The sequence below is a fragment of the Camelina sativa genome, chromosome 16 (assembly GCF_030686135.1).
Source record: "Camelina sativa cultivar CO46 ecotype springtype chromosome 16, ASM3068613v1".
NCBI lineage: Eukaryota > Viridiplantae > Streptophyta > Magnoliopsida > Brassicales > Brassicaceae > Camelina > Camelina sativa.
The window spans coordinates 10,489,855-10,495,854 of record NC_141895.1 but is presented as its reverse complement, the minus strand read 5'-3'; the positions used below and the strand labels follow the sequence as shown (position 1 = coordinate 10,495,854).

Genomic DNA, 6,000 nt, shown 5'->3' with positions numbered 1-6,000 from the left:
GTACAGGCTTAAGACTTCGTCTCATTTGGCTCAAGATCTCACTTGTGAACGTAACTCCATATATAGCCTCCACCATATTTTAGTTTTCTTAATTGCCTAAATGAGGGTTTTGAGGTCACTCTCAAATAGTAAATTCTCAATGAAACCTAGATTAGCAATCGACTAAATCAAAACAAATGCCTTTGTATATAAAGCAGATCCTACCTGAGTATAAGCTTTTGCCCCAAACCAGCTCATCTCTAAGGTTTCATCTTACACCACTTATCTCTTTATCTTTCGACTAAGAAGCATCTACTCTGCATTTAAAATACCTAGAGGGAATTAATCTGTTCAAAGATAAATCAGTAGGCATGGATCTTGGATCTTATCTTTGAATGGCGTACGTTGAAATAATGAAATCAATATGCTCAAAAGACAACTCAAACCGGTCTTTGCATCAATGTGAACGTACAATTGATAGGTGTTGACTATGGTTTCTGGGAAGCTTAACTCATTTATAACCTTCTACTATATAAGTCTCCAACTTAACCGTCTTTTTTATTTTTCTGTATAAAATGTTTAAACATATAGGCCTTCATTGGTGAACACAATAAAAACTGTACCATTTGTACAGTTTTGATTTTTTTACCAATCACAAAAGCGTTACTAAAATTTTTATTAAAAACTTTACTCTCAGCTTTTTGGTACAACGTTCATGTACATCTCTTTTTTACAGCTTTGCACTATTCCGTAACAGCTTACAGCTCCAGCTTACAACTATTCTGTACAGCTTTGAATACGTTACCAATCGGACTCATAATACTCCAAAACATATATTAAGGATATTTAAAAATAGTTGGCATCTAAGTTGATTTTCCCCTTATTGTGATTGGTCTATTATCCAAAACAAATCCAATTTTGACTGATGTCACACAACATAGACTAGGTGCTTATCCACAAGACTAGAAGTCCTTATCATGATTAAGCTTAAAATGAGTGGCAATCTCTTAAGTAAAGACACTTACTTCTCTTGTTGCTCCGATGGCGTTTCTAAAACCCTAAGCCAAATCAACTAGAAATGAGCAAGGATCATCAAAACTATCTTCGATTTCTCGTACGATTCCAACAAACAGATATTTCCAAATTCTCTACAGTTCCGACGAGTTCAAAAGTCCAGTTGATGAGATAGCTCAGACCTTGCAGTGCGTTCTTGAGACGATCGGTGATAAGAAATCGATTAGATTTGTTGAAGGTGATGACTGGCTTGTCAACGTGAACAATGCGATTCTCGAGAAATATGAGGACACCATAGATGAGTTCAAGAGGAATCTAAAGATGGGAGAAGATTCAGAGAAAACAGTTGCTAGTTCCAAACATGGCACGGCCAAGGTTTCTTTTCATATGCCAACGATAAACAAGCCTCAAGAGGAGTATAAGATTTTGGTGAACAATGAAAATAAACCTTTCGAGCATGATTTCTTGGAGAGGAATGAGGATGGTCTTCCGTTCATTCATCCATTGGTTAGTCTTTTGGAAATACTTTGCTTTGTTTCATTTTCGACTTCAATTTTTGTTGTTTCGGGCTAATATGTGGAGCCTAGAACTATACTCTTTGATTAATTGTTTAGGTTAGTTTTTTTTTTTTGATTGTGTTTGCATCTTCCTGCATGCTCCTGATTGTGATTTACTTTGCAGGAGAAAATTTCGGTGATGGACTTTATGGATAAAAATGATATAGAGATGAAACCTGTTAAGCCTCTCCCATTGGAAGAGACTCCATTTAAGATTGTTGAAGAAGTGAAAGATCTAAAGGAATTAGCTGCGACATTGCAAAGTGTTGAAGAGTTTGCTGTAATTATCCTTCCTCTCATTTCCTTTTTAGTCTAATATGCAATGCGTTCTTGGAATGTGACAATATTTTTGGTGGCATGGAGGCTGTAATGAGAATGAGAATTTTGTGATTATACTATATATGCTCTCCCCAGTATATTGAGTAGACAAAGAGAACTTCGTTTATGAGTTAGTGATGGTGGTGTCTTTTTCCATATTTATTGTTATATCTTGTTTATTTTTCTCGGTAAGTTTACTGTCTTTTATTCTTTTTGTAGGTTGATCTGGAGCATAATCAGTATAGATCTTTTCAAGGATTAACATGCTTGATGCAAATCTCTACCAGGACCGAGGATTATATTGTTGATACATTCAAGCTTTGGGATCACATTGGTCCTTATCTAAGGGAACTCTTCAAAGACCCTAAAAAGAAAAAGGTTTTCTCTAAAACTCGCTTAACTCTTTTCTACACAATTTCTAGAAAATAATTAAAGCAATATGATAACATTTAATTTGACTAGGTAATGCATGGAGCAGATTCAGATGTTATTTGGCTTCAACGGGACTTCGGCATTTATGTCTGCAATCTTTTTGACACAGGACAGGTTTGATTTTTGGTTATTATGTTTTCACAAAGCCGTGTTTCTTGTAGGCACAGGAGATCACCTTAACACAACACATTCTGGTAATGAAGAAAGAAGAATGAAGACAACTTATTAAATATAACGAAACTCTTTCTTTGTTTTTGTGTATGCTTTAGATGGTTGAAACGATAGATTTAGTTTGTGTATGCTTTATTTTTTGCATTAATTGATCTCAGCTCACACATTTGCATGTGATGGCAAATATGCTAGAGAAGATACCCATTATCTTTTGTACATTTATGATGTAATGCAAATAAATTTGCACATAATGGCAAAGGAGAATGAGCAATCTGACTCTCCTCTGATAGAGGTAACAATCTTAAATGTTTTTCCTTTCTTAGATTTTGATTCAAGAGTGACTGATTGAGTATAGAGGATACTATTAACAAACACCTAACTTTATTTAAAACATACAATATTCCTCCCAAAATAAGGGGCGTGACTCTTGTTCCCTTTGCTTTTCACCTAATAGTTTTAACTAAACAGAAACTTAACATACCGTTAATTATGCTCTTCGAAGAGCTTATTATCAGAAATCTTACGCATGGCTTATTAAACATAAATTTATTCTTCATTCTCGATCGGTCTGTGTAATAAGTTATTACATGGTTGTTGGCGCATGAAGATCATGCATCAATTCATTTTAGGTATTCTGTTATGTTCATGGTCGTCTTCAAATTTTGGAGAATCATATTGACGAAGGTACCTATGCTAACAGGTTTACAAACACAGTTATGATGTGTGCATGCAACTATATGAGAAAGAGCTTTTGACTGGGGATTCGTATCTTCAAATTAATGGGTTTGTTTCTTATTGTCCCCAACATGAAAGAAAATATTTGCTTTAGTTTTATTTGTTGCCTGGAGTACCTTTTCTTTGTTTGGTCAATTGCTTTCTTGCTTTTATATGGAAGAGCAGTACCCTATTAGATTTTAAATCCTTATGCATGGCTTATTAACTAAAACTAATCTGTCGTTGCGTTTCCATTTTGGCATTTGTTAGGGTTTAGACAGGTCATCTTAATGCAGTTCAACTTTCCATTGTTGCGGTATGTTTGCAATTCATGATCCAAGAAATTCATATGCCTTTCATATTACCATATGAAGCTTACTTAGTAGTTGTTGACTTGCAGAGGCTTTGTGAATGGCGGGATCATATTGCACGTGCAGACGATGAGAGCACCGGTTATGTATTGCCAAATATAACTCTTTTTGACATAGGTAGATATATTTTACTGTTTCATCTCCAGGTCCTTGGATATTTGTCGGTGGTTCCTAACTTGGTCTAACAAGTTTTATTATATAATAGCCAAGGATATGCCATTTACTGTTGGCCAGTTGCGTCGGTTGCTGACGTCAAAGCATCCTTACATCGAGCGTACATTTGACGCTGTAATCAGTGTCATCAGACAATCAATGCGAAATGCAGCGACATTTGGGCCAATTGTTCAATCTTTAAAAGATCGGCGTCCTGGAACAGTAAGATATTATGTTATGAATTGTTATTACAACTCTTTTTGGGCCTCTTTCTGTTTACATAAGGACTAAGAAAACAATGTGTATTTAAAACTTTAAGGTTTTTAGTTGGGGGTATTTGCTTGGTGAAAAGTAATTAGCAGTGATCATATATGATGTGTGCTTGATTAGGTCACATATATAACCAGGTTTATTAGGAACGAAATGTTGCACCCTTCAAAAGCATGTGAACTTGCAAAAAATATAGCTAGAGAAGAGTTATTTGTAAGACTGATGCTAATCAAATGTCTAGTAGTTTGGTGATTTTTCTTTATAGCCATGAGTCATGACTGCTTTATTGCATGCACTTGGCTATTATTTTATGTGCTCTTTACTCTATGGCTTTTCTTAACTTAAGTTGCTGCGAAGAATATTGAGAAAACAGGCACCAAGGCTACGACTTCTTCTCTGAGTTCGGGCACCAAGGCTACGACTTCTTCTCTTGAGTTTGAATAATTTTTGTGTGGATGATTCAAAGAAACAAAGCAGTGCTGTTGGAGTTTTGCCGTCAAAGAGGGAGTTTGAAAGTGACAACAAGGTGAGTTATTATATAGTGTGAGAAGTAAGAGATTTGTGTAGAAAATTGTATCAATTGACCGGGTAATATTACTAATCTGACGATAAACAAGTTACATGCAAAAGAAGTTGTCAAAGTGCAAGTCCAAGCCAACTGAGGTAACTGTAGTGCTGGATGATGGTGATGAGCCTGATGAACAGAGCTGGGAAACAGGTGATGCTTCAAATAGAGCTTTGGAAACGTCTTCTAAGGGATCATCATCGATGACTCAAACACCTTAGACAAGTAGTACTAGACGATGATGATGAGTCAGAGAATTGACTCAGAAAGCAGAGAAGATGAAGATGTGATTAGGAGAAGTGGGAAGCATAAAAGATTCATGAGTCTAAAACGCGGCTTTCTAAACATTTACCCCTTTAGCTTTTGCGGTACAGTGTGCAATGTTTTTGGTCGCTGTTTTGTGTATTACTCAACCATTAGACAAATCTATCTTGACTTGTATGTCTATACAACAAGTAGCCTTATGTATTTTTCTACATGTTTAATTGAATTTGGAATTAACCAAAAACGAAACATAGCACTTATCACTACGTTTAATAAGCGCAAAAAGATACCGTGCAGGTTATGCCAGTTGTAGATTCAAGGATCATTTTTAGGGGAACTATTTAAAGAAAATTGATATGCTCAAATTTATCCTATAATTATTCTCTTAAATTAAGAGATAACTGTAGTATTTAGGGATTTGAATCCTCAAGGACTTTAGACTCACAAAAATAATTTGTATTAAAATAAAAAGAGCAAGAAAAACAATAAAAAATAGAGTGAATTCAATATGAGAGAAGATAGGTTTAGAGAAATTCTCATGAAATTCAGAAAATCAAATTAAATAATTTTTAGGATTTATTAAGAACAATTCTAGAACTCAAATCACAGTGGTAAAATTAACTAGCTTTCGCTGCGAAAATTATCTAAATCTAAAAACAAGAATTTCAAATCTCTTTGCAAATCCAAATGACTAAACTAGCATTAAATTCAAGCTTGAGAAGTTTACAAAATCCCTAAACCAAATCTCTTTGTGAATAAGAATTTTGCTAATCTAAGATTATTTCAGGAAATCAATAACTCTCTTATGTCTATCAATTATCCTAAGATCAGATTCTAGGTTGCTCTAGCTACTCTAGAATAAATAATAACCAATCTAGATGAAGAAATTTTATAGATATTACCCTAACAATCCGATAACCTAACAATTCATTAATTTTTTTAAAAACCCCAAACCTAACAAGAGATCTACTCAGACATGGTGAATGAAACAAACATCATGAATAAAATAGATCATTGAGAAATAAATAGAAGGAGTAAAGCAGTTCTGAATCTTCTCTGAAGTAGTATTGATTCTTCTCTCCAAACTCTCTCTCTCAAAAGTTGTAGGGAAAAATAAAGCATCGGTCTAAACAATGACTTAAAAATCCTATATATAGTGTAAAACACGACTTGGGCCTTAATTGTAAATAAG

General features: G+C 34.5%; 1 pseudogene; it reads left to right on the top strand.

Annotated features, from left to right (window-relative positions):
• Positions 1–971: 971 nt before the first annotated feature.
• Positions 972–5,153, top strand: LOC109129587 (protein RRP6-like 1; annotated as a pseudogene).
• Positions 5,154–6,000: the final 847 nt, after the last annotated feature.